This window comes from Barbatula barbatula (genome assembly GCF_947034865.1).
Source record: "Barbatula barbatula genome assembly, chromosome: 3".
Lineage (NCBI taxonomy): Eukaryota > Metazoa > Chordata > Actinopteri > Cypriniformes > Nemacheilidae > Barbatula > Barbatula barbatula.
Window position 1 is genome coordinate 29,335,780 of NC_136764.1, and position 16,484 is coordinate 29,352,263.

Genomic DNA, 16,484 nt, shown 5'->3' on the forward strand with positions numbered 1-16,484 from the left:
TTCTTTGTCAAAACTGACATTCTCATCATCCACTGAAGCACTTTGTCACAAAATGCAGTTCTCAGCTCAGAAAGCTTGTTTCTGACATTCTATCAGCTCAATTGGAGCATTTTAGTAATGATCAGTGTTCTTTGTCAAAACTGACATTCTCATCATCCACTGAAGCACTTTGTCACAAAATGCAGTTCTCAGCTCAGAAAGCTTGTTTCTGACATTCTATCAGCTCAATTGGAGCATTTTAGTAATGATCAGTGTTCTTTGTCAAAACTGACATTCTCATCATCCACTGATGCTTTTTGTCACAAAATGCAGTTCTCAGCTCAGAAAGCTTGTTTCTGACATTCTAACAGCTCAATTAGAGCATTTTAGTAATGAACAGTGTTCTTTGTCAAAAGTGACATTCTCATAATCCACTGATGCACTTTGTCACAAAATGCATTTCTCAGCTCAGAAAGCTTGTTTCTGACATTCTAACAGCTCAATTGGAGCATTTCAGTAATGAACAGTGTTCTTTGTCAAAACTGACATTCTCATCATCCACTGAAGCACTTTGTCACAAAATGCATTTCTCAGCTCAGAAAGCTTGTTTCTGACATTCTAACAGCTCATTTGGAGCATTTTAGTAATGATCAGTGTTCTTTGTCAAAACTGACATTCTCATCCATCCACTAATTCACTTTGTCACAAAATGCATTTCTCAGCTCAGAAAGCTTGTTTCTGACATTCTAACAGCTCAATTGGAGCATTTTAGTAATGATCAGTGTTCTTTGTCAAAACTGACATTCTCATCATCCACTGATGCTTTTTGTCACAAAATGCAGTTCTCAGCTCAGAAAGCTTGTTTCTGACATTCTAACAGCTCAATTAGAGCATTTTAGTAATGAACAGTGTTCTTTGTCAAAAGTGACATTCTCATCATCCACTGATGCACTTTGTCACAAAATGCATTTCTCAGCTCAGAAAGCTTGTTTCTGACATTCTAACAGCTCAATTGGAGCATTTCAGTAATGAACAGTGTTCTTTGTCAAAACTGACATTCTCATCATCCACTGAAGCACTTTGTCACAAAATGCAGTTCTCAGCTCAGAAAGCTTGTTTCTGACATTCTAACAGCTCAATTAGAGCATTTTAGTAATGAACAGTGTTCTTTGTCAAAACTGACATTCTCATCATCCACTGAAGCACTTTGTCACAAAATGCATTTCTCAGCTCAGAAAGCTTGTTTCTGACATTCTAACAGCTCAATTGGAGCATTTTAGTAATGATCAGTGTTCTTTGTCAAAACTGACATTCTCATCATCCACTGATGCTTTTTGTCACAAAATGCAGTTCTCAGCTCAGAAAGCTTGTTTCTAACATTCTAACAGCTCAATTAGAGCATTTTAGTAATGAACAGTTTTCTTTGTCAAAACTGACATTCCCATCATCCACTGATGAACTATGTCACAAAATGCAGTTCTCAGCTCAGAAAGCTTGTTTCTGACATTCTAACAGCTCAATTGGAGCATTTCATTAATGAACAGTGTTCTTTGTCAAAAGTGACATTCTCATCATCCACTGATTCACTTTGTCACAAAATGCAGTTCTCAGCTCAGAAAGCTTGTTTCTGACATTCTAACAGCTCAATTGGAGCATTTTAGTAATGAACAGTGTTCTTTGTCAAAACTGACATTCTCATCATCCACTGATGAACTATGTCACAAAATGCAGTTCTCAGCTCAGAAAGCTTGTTTCTAACATTCTAACAGCTCAATTAGAGCATTTTAGTAATGAACAGTTTTCTTTGTCAAAACTGACATTCTCATCATCCACTGATGAACTATGTCACAAAATGCAGTTCTCAGCTCAGAAAGCTTGTTTCTGACATTCTAACAGCTCAATTAGAGCATTTTAGTAATGAACAGTGTTCTTTGTCAAAACTGACATTCTCATCATCCACTGAAGCACTTTGTCACAAAATGCATTTCTCAGCTCAGAAAGCTTGTTTCTGACATTCTAACAGCTCAATTAGAGCATTTTAGTAATGAACAGTGTTCTTTGTCAAAACTGACATTCTCATCATCCACTGATTTACTTTGTCACAAAATGCAGTTCTCAGCTCAGAAAGCTTGTTTCTGACATTCTAACAGCTCAATTGGAGCATTTTAGTAATGATCAGTGTTCTTTGTCAAAACTGACATTCTCATCATCCACTGATGCTTTTTGTCACAAAATGCAGTTCTCAGCTCAGAAAGCTTGTTTCTGACATTCTAACAGCTCAATTAGAGCATTTTAGTAATGAACAGTGTTCTTTGTCAAAAGTGACATTCTCATCATCCACTGATGAACTATGTCACAAAATGCAGTTCTCAGCTCAGAAAGCTTGTTTCTGACATTCTAACAGCTCAATTAGAGCATTTCAGTAATGAACAGTGTTCTTTGTCAAAACCGACATTCTCATCATCCACTGATGAACTATGTCACAAAATGCAGTTCTCAGCTCAGAAAGCTTGTTTCTGACATTCTAACAGCTCAATTAGAGCATTTTAGTAATGAACAGTGTTCTTTGTCAAAACTGACATTCTCATCATCCACTGATGAACTATGTCACAAAATGCAGTTCTCAGCTCAGAAAGCTTGTTTCTAACATTCTAACAGCTCAATTAGAGCATTTTAGTAATGAACAGTGTTCTTTGTCAAAACTGACATTCTCATCATCCACTGAAGCACTTTGTCACAAAATGCAGTTCTCAGCTCAGAAAGCTTGTTTCTGACATTCTATCAGCTCAATTGGAGCATTTTAGTAATGATCAGTGTTCTTTGTCAAAACTGACATTCTCATCATCCACTGATGCTTTTTGTCACAAAATGCAGTTCTCAGCTCAGAAAGCTTGTTTCTGACATTCTAACAGCTCAATTAGAGCATTTTAGTAATGAACAGTGTTCTTTGTCAAAAGTGACATTCTCATAATCCACTGATGCACTTTGTCATAAAATGCATTTCTCAGCTCAGAAAGCTTGTTTCTGACATTCTAACAGCTCAATTGGAGCATTTCAGTAATGAACAGTGTTCTTTGTCAAAACTGACATTCTCATCATCCACTGAAGCACTTTGTCACAAAATGCATTTCTCAGCTCAGAAAGCTTGTTTCTGACATTCTAACAGCTCATTTGGAGCATTTTAGTAATGATCAGTGTTCTTTGTCAAAAGTGACATTCTCATCCATCCACTAATTCACTTTGTCACAAAATGCATTTCTCAGCTCAGAAAGCTTGTTTCTGACATTCTAACAGCTCAATTGGAGCATTTTAGTAATGATCAGTGTTCTTTGTCAAAACTGACATTCTCATCATCCACTGATGCTTTTTGTCACAAAATGCAGTTCTCAGCTCAGAAAGCTTGTTTCTGACATTCTAACAGCTTAATTGGAGCATTTTAGTGATGATCAGTGTTCTTTGTCAAAACTTACATTCTCATCATCCACTGATGCACTTTGTCACAAAATGCATTTCTCAGCTCAGAAAGCTTGTTTCTGACATTCTAACAGCTCAATTAGAGCATTTTAGTAATGATCAGTGTTCTTTGTCAAAACTGACATTCTCATCATCCACTGATGAACTATGTCACAAAATGCAGTTCTCAGCTCAGAAAGCTTGTTTCTAACATTCTAACAGCTCAATTAGAGCATTTTAGTAATGAACAGTTTTCTTTGTCAAAACTGACATTCTCATCATCCACTGATGAACTATGTCACAAAATGCAGTTCTCAGCTCAGAAAGCTTGTTTCTGACATTCTAACAGCTCAATTAGAGCATTTTAGTAATGAACAGTGTTCTTTGTCAAAACTGACATTCTAATCATCCACTGATGAACTATGTCACAAAATGCAGTTCTCAGCTCAGAAAGCTTGTTTCTGACATTCTAACAGCTCAATTAGAGAATTTTAGTGATGATCAGTGTTCTTTGTCAAAACTGACATTCTCATCATCCACTGATGAACTATGTCACAAAATTCAGTTTTCAGCTCAAAAAGCTTGTTTCTGACATTCTAACAGCTCAATTGGAGCATTTCAGTAATGAACAGTGTTCTTTGTCAAAACTGACATTCTCATCATCCACTGATGCTTTTTGTCACAAAATGCAGTTTTCAGCTCAGAAAGCTTGTTTCTGACATTCTAACAGCTCAATTGGAGCATTTCATTAATGAACAGTGTTCTTTGTCAAAAGTGACATTCTCATCCATCCACTAATTCACTTTGTCACAAAATGCAGTTTTCAGCTCAGAAAGCTTGTTTCTGACATTCTAACAGCTCAATTAGAGCATTTTAGTAATGAACAGTGTTCTTAGTCAAAACTGACATTCTCATCATCCACTGATTCACTTTGTCACAAAATGCAGTTCTCAGCTCAGAACGCTTGTTTCTGACATTCTAACAGCTCAATTGGAGCATTTTAGTAATGAACAGTGTTCTTTGTCAAAAGTGACATTCTCATCATCCACTGATGAACTTTGTCACAAAATGCAGTTCTCATCTCAGAAAGCTTGTTTCTGACATTCTAACAGCTCAATTGGAGCATTTTAGTAATGAACAGTGTTCTTAGTCAAAACTGACATTCTCATCATCCACTGATGAACTTTGTCACAAAATGCAGTTCTCAGCTCAGAAAGCTTGTTTCTGACATTCTAACAGCTCAATTAGAGCATTTTAGTAATGAACAGTGTTCTTTGTCAAAACTGACATTCTCATCATCCACTGATGAACTTTGTCACAAAATGCAGTTCTCAGCTCAGAAAGCTTGTTTCTGACATTCTAACAGCTCAATTGGAGCATTTTAGTAATGAACAGTGTTCTTAGTCAAAACTGACATTCTCATCATCCACTGATGAACTTTGTCACAAAATGCAGGTTTCAGCTCAGAAAGCTTATTTCTGACATTCTAACAGCTCAATTGGAGCATTTTAGTAATGAACAGTGTTCTTTGTCAAAAGTGACATTCTCATCATCCACTGATGCACTTTGTCACAAAATTCATTTCTCAGCTCAGAAAGCTTGTTTCTGACATTCTAACAGCTCAATTGGAGCATTTCAGTAATGAACAGTGTTCTTTGTCAAAACTGACATTCTCATCATCCACTGATGAACTTTGTCACAAAATGCAGTTCTCAGCTCAGAAAGCTTGTTTCTGACATTCTAACAGCTTAATTGGAGCATTTTAGTGATGATCAGTGTTCTTTGTCAAAACTGACATTCTCATCATCCACTGATGAACTTTGTCACAAAATGCAGTTCTCAGCTCAGAAAGCTTGTTTCTGACATTCTAACAGCTCAATTAGAGCATTTTCGTAATGAACAGTGTTCTTTGTCAAAACTGACATTCTCATCATCCACTGATGCTTTTTGTCACAAAATGCAGTTTTCAGCTCAGAAAGCTTGTTTCTGACATTCTAACAGCTCAATTGGAGCATTTTAGTAATGAACAGTGTTCTTTGTCAAAAGTGACATTCTCATCATCCACTGATTCACTTTGTCACAAAATGCAGTTCTCAGCTCAGAAAGCTTGTTTCTGACATTCTAACAGCTCAATTAGAGCATTTTAGTAATGAACAGTGTTCTTTGTCAAAACTGACATTCTCATCATCCACTGATGAACTTTGTCACAAAATGCAGTTCTCAGCTCAGAAAGCTTGTTTCTGACATTCTAACAGGTCAATTAGAGCATTTTAGTAATGAACAGTGTTCTTTGTCAAAACTGACATTCTCATCATCCACTGATTCAATTTGTCACAAAATGCAGTTTTCAGCTCAGAAAGCTTGTTTATTACATTCTAACAGCTCAATTAGAGCATTTTAGTAATGAACAGTGTTCTTTGTCAAAACTGACATTCTCATCATCCAATGAATCACTTTGTCACACAATGCAGTTCTCAGCTCAGAAAGCTTGTTTCTGACATTCTAACAGCTCAATTGGAGCATTTTAGTAATGAACAGTGTTCTTTGTCAAAACTGACATTCTCATCATCCACTGATGAACTTTGTCACAAAATGCAGTTCTCAGCTCAGAAAGCTTGTTTCTGACATTCTAACAGCTCAATTAGAGCATTTTAGTAATGAACAGTGTTCTTTGTCAAAACTGACATTCTCATCATCCACTGATGAACTTTGTCACAAAATGCACTTCTCAGCTCAGAAAGCTTGTTTCTGACATTCTAACAGCTCAATTGGAGCATTTTAGTAATGAACAGTGTTCTTAGTCAAAACTGACATTCTCATCATCCACTGATGAACTTTGTCACAAAATGCAGTTCTCAGCTCAGAACGCTTGTTTCTGACATTCTAACAGCTCAATTGGAGCATTTTAGTAATGAACAGGGTTCTTTGTCAAAACTGACATTCTCATTATCCACTGATGAACTTTGTCACAAAATGCAGTTCTCATCTCAGAAAGCTTGTTTCTGACATTCTAACAGCTCAATTGGAGCATTTTAGTAATGAACAGTGTTCTTAGTCAAAACTGACATTCTCATCATCCACTGATGAACTTTGTCACAAAATGCAGTTCTCAGCTCAGAAAGCTTGTTTCTGACATTCTAACAGCTCAATTGGAGCATTTTAGTAATGAACAGGGTTCTTTGTCAAAACTGACATTCTCATCATCCACTGATGAACTTTGTCACAAAATGCAGTTCTCAGCTCAGAAAGCTTGTTTCTGACATTCTAACAGCTCAATTGGAGCATTTTAGTAATGAACAGTGTTCTTAGTCAAAACTGACATTCTCATCATCCACTGATTCAATTTGTCACAAAATGCAGGTTTCAGCTCAGAAAGCTTATTTCTGACATTCTAACAGCTCAATTAGAGCATTTTAGTAATGAACAGTGTACTTAGTCAAAACTGACATTCTCATCATCCACTGATTCACTTTGTCACAAAATGCAGTTCTCAGCTCAGAAAGCTTGTTTCTGACATTCTAACAGCTCAATTGGAGCATTTTAGTAATGAACAGTGTTCTTAGTCAAAACTGACATTCTCATCATCCACTGATGAACTTTGTCACAAAATGCAGTTCTCAGCTCAGAAAGCTTGTTTCTGACATTCTAACAGCTCAATTAGAGCATTTTAGTAATGAACAGTGTTCTTTGTCAAAACTGACATTCTCATCATCCACTGATGAACTTTGTCACAAAATGCAGTTCTCAGCTCAGAAAGCTTGTTTCTGACATTCTGTTATGAACTGTGTGGAGAGAAGAACCCAATTGCAGGCAGACTCGGGGGTGAAGGAGATAACAATAAATTTTAATACACAATAAACACAAAACAAAGACTCACGATGGAGTAAAACCAAGACTAGACAAATAATAAGGACATCAGGACATGGACTAACTAAACTAGAAAAATAAACACTAAGGACAAGACTAAACTGACTCACCAAAATACACTGAACGAGAACTTGGTACTTGACATAGCATAGAGGACCAAAGTACAAGATACAAGATACCAAATACAATGAACGAGCACAGGACAATAGACAAGAGGAGGCTTTAAAGGGAAACAAACACAGGATAATTGAACAAGGGGCAGGTGTAGGTAATGAGACACTAATGGGAAGGCTAACGAGACAAAAGGGCGGGAAACACTGACGAGACACGAGAAAGCACATGGCATGTCAGAATCAAAACAAAGCCATGTCTTTCTCACACAAAACCTAAGGCTATGCCATGACTCCGCTGCAAGACCAAAAATAAACATGACATGATAGCGGAATCATGACATAAGCCCCCCCTTAAATGAACACCTCCAGGTGTTCATCAAGGGGTAGACTAACAAGACAAGACAGACTGGGAACACGACAATACAAGGCAAAACAAAGAAAACAATATCAGGGGCAAACAAGCAAGCAAAATCACAGGGTTGGGGTGAGACAATAAAAATAATAAACATGGGAGGGGGGGTGGGGGAACAACAAAGTTCACGGGAGGGTGTCCAAGAGGGTAGGGATAGGGTGGGACAGTCCTAGTTCCCGGGGGCGCTCGCGAGCGTGGAATCCCCGGGGACTTGATGGGAGAAGTCCTCGGGGGAACTGTTCTTGTTCCCGGCTTGAAGGCCGGCTGAGCCGCCGGCTGGAAGGCCGGCTGAGCCGCCGGCTGGAAGGCCGGCTGAGCCGCCGGCTGGAAGGCCGGCTGGAAGGCCGGCAGGGCAGGACTTGACGCCGGCTGGAAGGCCGGCAGGGCAGGACTTGACGCCGGCTGGAAGGCCGGCAGGGCAGGACTTGACGCCGGCTGGAAGGCCGGCAGGGCAGGACTTGACGCCGGCTGGAAGGCCGGCAGGGCAGGACTTGACACTAGAGTGGGTGGACTCGGGACCACCGGACTCGGGACCACCGGACTCGGGACCACCGGACTCGGGACCACCGGACTCGGGACCACCGGACTCGGGACCACCGGACTCGGGACCACCGGACTCGGGACCACCGGACTCGGGACCACCGGACTCGGGACCACCGGACTCGGGACCACCGGACTCGGGACCACCGGACTCGGGACCACCGGAGACCCTCTGGACGATCGGGCCCTCCTGCTCGTATGGCGCCCCCCCAAAAAATATTTGGGTTGAGTCCCGGTCTTCTCCTCCGGCTGGAGCTTCGGGCTGGACAAGTCAAAGGGTGCAGAGGGTGAGGAGAGGCACACGGCCCCGATTTGCAAAACCCGACCCTCAGGGGCCGAGTCCAAGAGGGCCGTGGAGTTGAGATGGGTTGAGACCCTGGGCGAATCCCGATCGTAAATCCAGCTGACCAGATCTGTGAAGCCCAGGGGTCTCAGCCTCCTCATCTCTGACTGTGAGAGCGGTTCTGCGAGGCAGCGGTTGAATATGCTCTTCAACTCCTGCTCCGTGAAGCAGCCTCGTTTAGAGGTTGCTAAGAACTTGTCTGCGAAGTCCCAAATAAAGGTGTCGCCCTGCCGGAGGCCAAAGAGGAGGTGCGCCTCCTTTGCCCGGTCTCCCGGGTCCATGCCGCCTGCTGGGTTCGGTTGGGGCTCGTTCATTCTGTTATGAACTGTGTGGAGAGAAGAACCCAATTGCAGGCAGACTCGGGGGTGAAGGAGATAACAATAAATTTTAATACACAATAAACACAAAACAAAGACTCACGATGGAGTAAAACCAAGACTAGACAAATAATAAGGACATCAGGACATGGACTAACTAAACTAGAAAAATAAACACTAAGGACAAGACTAAACTGACTCACCAAAATACACTGAACGAGAACTTGGTACTTGACATAGCATAGAGGACCAAAGTACAAGATACAAGATACCAAATACAATGAACGAGCACAGGACAATAGACAAGAGGAGGCTTTAAAGGGAAACAAACACAGGATAATTGAACAAGGGGCAGGTGTAGGTAATGAGACACTAATGGGAAGGCTAACGAGACAAAAGGGCGGGAAACACTGACGAGACACGAGAAAGCACATGGCATGTCAGAATCAAAACAAAGCCATGTCTTTCTCACACAAAACCTAAGGCTATGCCATGACTCCGCTGCAAGACCAAAAATAAACATGACATGATAGCGGAATCATGACACATTCTAACAGCTCAATTGGAGCATTTTAGTAATGAACAGTGTTCTTAGTCAAAACTGACATTCTCATCATCCACTGATTCACTTTGTCACAAAATGCAGTTCTCAGCTCAGAAAGCTTGTTTCTGACATTCTAACAGCTCAATTAGAGCATTTTAGTAATGAACAGTGTTCTTTGTCAAAACTGACATTCTCATCATCCACTGATTCAATTTGTCACAAAAAAAATGCAGATTTCAGCTCAGAAAGCTTATTTCTGACATTCTAACAGCTCAATTAGAGCATTTTAGTAATGAACAGTGTACTTAGTCAAAACTGACATTCTCATCATCCACTGATGGACTTTGTCACAAAATGCAGTTCTCAGCTCAGAAAGCTTGTTTCTGACATTCTAACAGCTCAATTGGAGCATTTTAGTAATGAACAGTGTTCTTAGTCAAAACTGACATTCTCATCATCCACTGATGAACTTTGTCACAAAATGCAGTTCTCAGCTCAGAAAGCTTGTTTCTGACATTCTAACAGCTCAATTAGAGCATTTTAGTAATGAACAGTGTTCTTTGTCAAAACTGACATTCTCATCATCCACTGATGAACTTTGTCACAAAATGCAGTTCTCAGCTCAGAAAGCTTGTTTCTGACATTCTAACAGCTCAATTGGAGCATTTTAGTAATGAACAGTGTTCTTAGTCAAAACTGACATTCTCATCATCCACTGATGAACTTTGTCACAAAATGCACTTCTCAGCTCAGAAAGCTTGTTTCTGACATTCTAACAGCTCAATTGGAGCATTTTAGTAATGAACAGTGTTCTTTGTCAAAACTGACATTCTCATCATCCACTGATTCACTTTGTCACAAAATGCAGTTTTCAGCTCAGAAAGCTTGTTTCTGACATTCTAACAGCTCAATTAGAGCATTTTAGTAATGAACAGTGTTCTTTGTCAAAACTGACATTCTCATCATCCACTGATGAACTTTGTCACAAAATGCAGTTCTCAGCTCAGAAAGCTTGTTTCTGACATTCTAACAGGTCAATTAGAGCATTTTAGTAATGAACAGTGTTCTTTGTCAAAAATGACATTCTCATCATCCACTGATGAACTTTGTCACAAAATGCAGTTCTCAGCTCAGAAAGCTTGTTTCTGACATTCTAACAGCTCAATTAGAGCATTTTAGTAATGAACAGTGTTCTTTGTCAAAACTGACATTCTCATCATCCACTGATTCACTTTGTCACAAAATGCAGTTCTCAGCTCAGAAAGCTTGTTTCTGATATTCTAACAGCTCAATTAGAGCATTTTAGTAATGAACAGTGTTCTTTGTCAAAACTGACATTCTCATCATCCACTGATGAACTTTGTCACAAAATGCAGTTCTCAGCTCAGAAAGCTTGTTTCTGACATTCTAACAGGTCAATTAGAGCATTTTAGTAATGAACAGTGTTCTTTGTCAAAACTGACATTCTCATCATCCACTGATGAACTTTGTCACAAAATGCAGTTCTCAGCTCAGAAAGCTTGTTTCTGACATTCTAACAGCTCAATTGGAGCATTTTAGTAATGAACAGTGTTCTTTGTCAAAACTGACATTCTCATCATCCACTGATTCACTTTGTCACAAAATGCAGTTTTCAGCTCAGAAAGCTTGTTTCTGACATTCTAACAGCTCAATTAGAGCATTTTAGTAATGAACAGTGTTATTTGTCAAAACTGACATTCTCATCATCCACTGATGAACTTTGTCACAAAATGCAGTTCTCAGCTCAGAAAGCTTGTTTCTGACATTCTAACAGGTCAATTAGAGCATTTTAGTAATGAACAGTGTTCTTTGTCAAAAATGACATTCTCATCATCCACTGATGAACTTTGTCACAAAATGCAGTTCTCAGCTCAGAAAGCTTGTTTCTGACATTCTAACAGCTCAATTAGAGCATTTTAGTAATGAACAGTGTTCTTTGTCAAAACTGACATTCTCATCATCCACTGATTCAATTTGTCACAAAATGCAGGTTTCAGCTCAGAAAGCTTATTTCTGACATTCTAACAGCTCAATTAGAGCATTTTAGTAATGAACAGTGTTCTTTGTCAAAACTGACATTCTCATCATCCACTGATTAACTTTGTCACAAAATGCAGTTCTCAGCTCAGAAAGCTTGTTTCTGACATTCTAACAGCTCAATTAGAGCATTTTAGTAATGAACAGTGTTCTTTGTCAAAACTGACATTCTCATCATCCACTGATGAACTTTGTCACAAAATGCACTTCTCAGCTCAGAAAGCTTGTTTCTGACATTCTAACAGCTCAATTGGAGCATTTTAGTAATGAACAGTGTTCTTTGTCAAAACTGACATTCTCATCATCCACTGATGAACTTTGTCACAAAATGCACTTCTCAGCTCAGAAAGCTTGTTTCTGACATTCTAACAGCTCAATTAGAGCATTTTAGTAATGAACAGTGTTCTTTGTCAAAACTGGCATTCTCATCATCCACTGATTCAATTTGTCACAAAATGCTGTTTTCAGCTCAGAAAGCTTGTTTCTGACATTCTAACAGCTCAATTGGAGCATTTTAGTAATGAACAGTGTTCTTTGTCAAAACTGACATTCTCATCATCCACTGATGAACTTTGTCACAAAATGCACTTCTCAGCTCAGAAAGCTTGTTTCTGACATTCTAACAGCTCAATTAGAGCATTTAAGTAATGAACAGTGTTCTTTGTCAAAACTGACATTCTCATCATCCACTGATGAACTTTGTCACAAAATGCAGTTCTCAGCTCAGAAAGCTTGTTTCTTACATTCTAACAGCTCAATTGGAGCATTTTAGTAATGAACAGTGTTCTTAGTCAAAACTGACATTCTCATCATCCACTGATGAACTTTGTCACAAAATGCAGTTCTCAGCTCAGAAAGCTTGTTTCTGACATTCTAACAGCTCAATTAGAGCATTTTCGTAATGAACAGTGTTCTTTGTCAAAACTGACATTCTCATCATCCACTGATGAACTTTGTCACAAAATGCAGTTCTCAGCTCAGAAAGCTTGTTTCTGACATTCTAACAGCTCAATTGGAGCATTTTAGTAATGAACAGTGTTCTTAGTCAAAACTGACATTCTCATCATCCACTGATTCACTTTGTCACAAAATGCAGCTCTCAGCTCAGAAAGCTTGTTTCTGACATTCTAACAGCTCAATTAGAGCATTTTAGTAATGAACAGTGTTCTTTGTCAAAACTGACATTCTCATCATCCACTGATGAACTTTGTCACAAAATGCAGTTCTCAGCTCAGAAAGCTTGTTTCTGACATTCTAACAGGTCAATTAGAGCATTTTAGTAATGAACAGTGTTCTTTGTCAAAACTGACATTCTCATCATCCACTGATTCAATTTGTCACAAAATGCAGTTTTCAGCTCAGAAAGCTTGTTTATTACATTCTAACAGCTCAATTAGAGCATTTTAGTAATGAACAGTGTTCTTTGTCAAAACTGACATTCTCATCATCCAATGAATCACTTTGTCACACAATGCAGTTCTCAGCTCAGAAAGCTTGTTTCTGACATTCTAACAGCTCAATTGGAGCATTTTAGTAATGAACAGTGTTCTTAGTCAAAACTGACATTTTCATCATCCACTGATTCACTTTGTCACAAAATGCACTTCTCAGCTCAGAAAGCTTGTTTCTGACATTCTAACAGCTCAATTGGAGCATTTTAGTAATGAACAGTGTTCTTAGTCAAAACTGACATTCTCATCATCCACTGATGAACTTTGTCACAAAATGCAGTTCTCAGCTCAGAAAGCTTGTTTCTGACATTCTAACAGCTCAATTAGAGCATTTTAGTAATGAACAGTGTTCTTTGTCAAAACTGACATTCTCATCATCCACTGATGAACTTTGTCACAAAATGCAGTTTTCAGCTCAGAAAGCTTGTTTCTGACATTCTAACAGCTCAATTGGAGCATTTTAGTAATGAACAGTGTTCTTAGTCAAAACTGACATTCTCATCATCCACTGATGAACTTTGTCACAAAATGCAGTTCTCAGCTCAGAAAGCTTGTTTCTGACATTCTAACAGCTCAATTAGAGCATTTTAGTAATGAACAGTGTTCTTTGTCAAAACTGACATTCTCATCATCCACTGATGAACTTTGTCACAAAATGCAGTTCTCAGCTCAGAACGCTTGTTTCTGACATTCTAACAGCTCAATTGGAGCATTTTAGTAATGAACAGGGTTCTTTGTCAAAACTGACATTCTCATTATCCACTGATGAACTTTGTCACAAAATGCAGTTCTCATCTCAGAAAGCTTGTTTCTGACATTCTAACAGCTCAATTGGAGCATTTTAGTAATGAACAGTGTTCTTAGTCAAAACTGACATTCTCATCATCCACTGATGAACTTTGTCACAAAATGCAGTTCTCAGCTCAGAAAGCTTGTTTCTGACATTCTAACAGCTCAATTGGAGCATTTTAGTAATGAACAGGGTTCTTTGTCAAAACTGACATTCTCATCATCCACTGATGAACTTTGTCACAAAATGCAGTTCTCAGCTCAGAAAGCTTGTTTCTGACATTCTAACAGCTCAATTGGAGCATTTTAGTAATGAACAGTGTTCTAAGTCAAAACTGACATTCTCATCATCCACTGATTCACTTTGTCACAAAATGCAGTTCTCAGCTCAGAAAGCTTGTTTCTGACATTCTAACAGCTCAATTAGAGCATTTTAGTAATGAACAGTGTTCTTTGTCAAAACTGACATTCTCATCATCCACTGATGAACTTTGTCACAAAATGCAGTTCTCAGCTCAGAAAGCTTGTTTCTGACATTCTAACAGCTCAATTGGAGCATTTTAGTAATGAACAGTGTTCTTAGTCAAAACTGACATTCTCATCATCCACTGATGAACTTTGTCACAAAATGCAGTTCTCAGCTCAGAAAGCTTGTTTCTGACATTCTAACAGCTCAATTGGAGCATTTTAGTAATGAACAGGGTTCTTTGTCAAAACTGACATTCTCATCATCCACTGATGAACTTTGTCACAAAATGCAGTTCTCAGCTCAGAAAGCTTGTTTCTGACATTCTAACAGCTCAATTGGAGCATTTTAGTAATGAACAGTGTTCTTAGTCAAAACTGACATTCTCATCATCCACTGATTCACTTTGTCACAAAATGCAGTTCTCAGCTCAGAAAGCTTGTTTCTGACATTCTAACAGCTCAATTGGAGCATTTTAGTAATGAACAGTGTTCTTAGTCAAAACTGACATTCTCATCATCCACTGATGAACTTTGTCACAAAATGCAGTTCTCAGCTCAGAAAGCTTGTTTCTGACATTCTAACAGCTCAATTAGAGCATTTTAGTAATGAACAGTGTTCTTAGTCAAAACTGACATTCTCATCATCCACTGATGAACTTTGTCACAAAATGCACTTCTCAGCTCAGAAAGCTTGTTTCTGACATTCTAACAGCTCAATTAGAGCATTTTAGTAATGAACAGTGTTCTTAGTCAAAACTGACATCCTCATCATCCACTGATTCACTTTGTCACAAAATGCAGTTCTCAGCTCAGAAAGCTTGTTTATTACATTCTAACAGCTCAATTAGAGCATTTTAGTAATGAACAGTGTTCTTTGTCAAAACTGACATTCTCATCATCCAATGAATCACTTTGTCACACAATGCAGTTCTCAGCTCAGAAAGCTTGTTTCTGACATTCTAACAGCTCAATTGGAGCATTTTAGTAATGAACAGTGTTCTTAGTCATAACTGACATTCTCATCATCCACTGATGAACTTTGTCACAAAATGCAGTTCTCAGCTCAGAAAGCTTGTTTCTGACATTCTAACAGCTCAATTAGAGCATTTTAGTAATGAACAGTGTTCTTTGTCAAAACTGACATTCTCATCATCCACTGATGAACTTTGTCACAAAATGCAGTTCTCAGCTCAGAAAGCTTGTTTCTGACATTCTAACAGGTCAATTAGAGCATTTTAGTAATGAACAGTGTTCTTTGTCAAAACTGACATTCTCATCATCCACTGATTCAATTTGTCACAAAATGCAGTTTTCAGCTCAGAAAGCTTGTTTATTACATTCTAACAGCTCAATTAGAGCATTTTAGTAATGAACAGTGTTCTTTGTCAAAACTGACATTCTCATCATCCAATGAATCACTTTGTCACACAATGCAGTTCTCAGCTCAGAAAGCTTGTTTCTGACATTCTAACAGCTCAATTGGAGCATTTTAGTAATGAACAGTGTTCTTAGTCAAAACTGACATTTTCATCATCCACTGATTCACTTTGTCACAAAATGCACTTCTCAGCTCAGAAAGCTTGTTTCTGACATTCTAACAGCTCAATTGGAGCATTTTAGTAATGAACAGTGTTCTTAGTCAAAACTGACATTCTCATCATCCACTGATGAACTTTGTCACAAAATGCAGTTCTCAGCTCAGAAAGCTTGTTTCTGACATTCTAACAGCTCAATTAGAGCATTTTAGTAATGAACAGTGTTCTTTGTCAAAACTGACATTCTCATCATCCACTGATGAACTTTGTCACAAAATGCAGTTTTCAGCTCAGAAAGCTTGTTTCTGACATTCTAACAGCTCAATTGGAGCATTTTAGTAATGAACAGTGTTCTTAGTCAAAACTGACATTCTCATCATCCACTGATGAACTTTGTCACAAAATGCAGTTCTCAGCTCAGAAAGCTTGTTTCTGACATTCTAACAGCTCAATTAGAGCATTTTAGTAATGAACAGTGTTCTTTGTCAAAACTGACATTCTCATCATCCACTGATGAACTTTGTCACAAAATGCAGTTCTCAGCTCAGAACGCTTGTTTCTGACATTCTAACAGCTCAATTGGAGCATTTTAGTAATGAACAGGGTTCTTTGTCA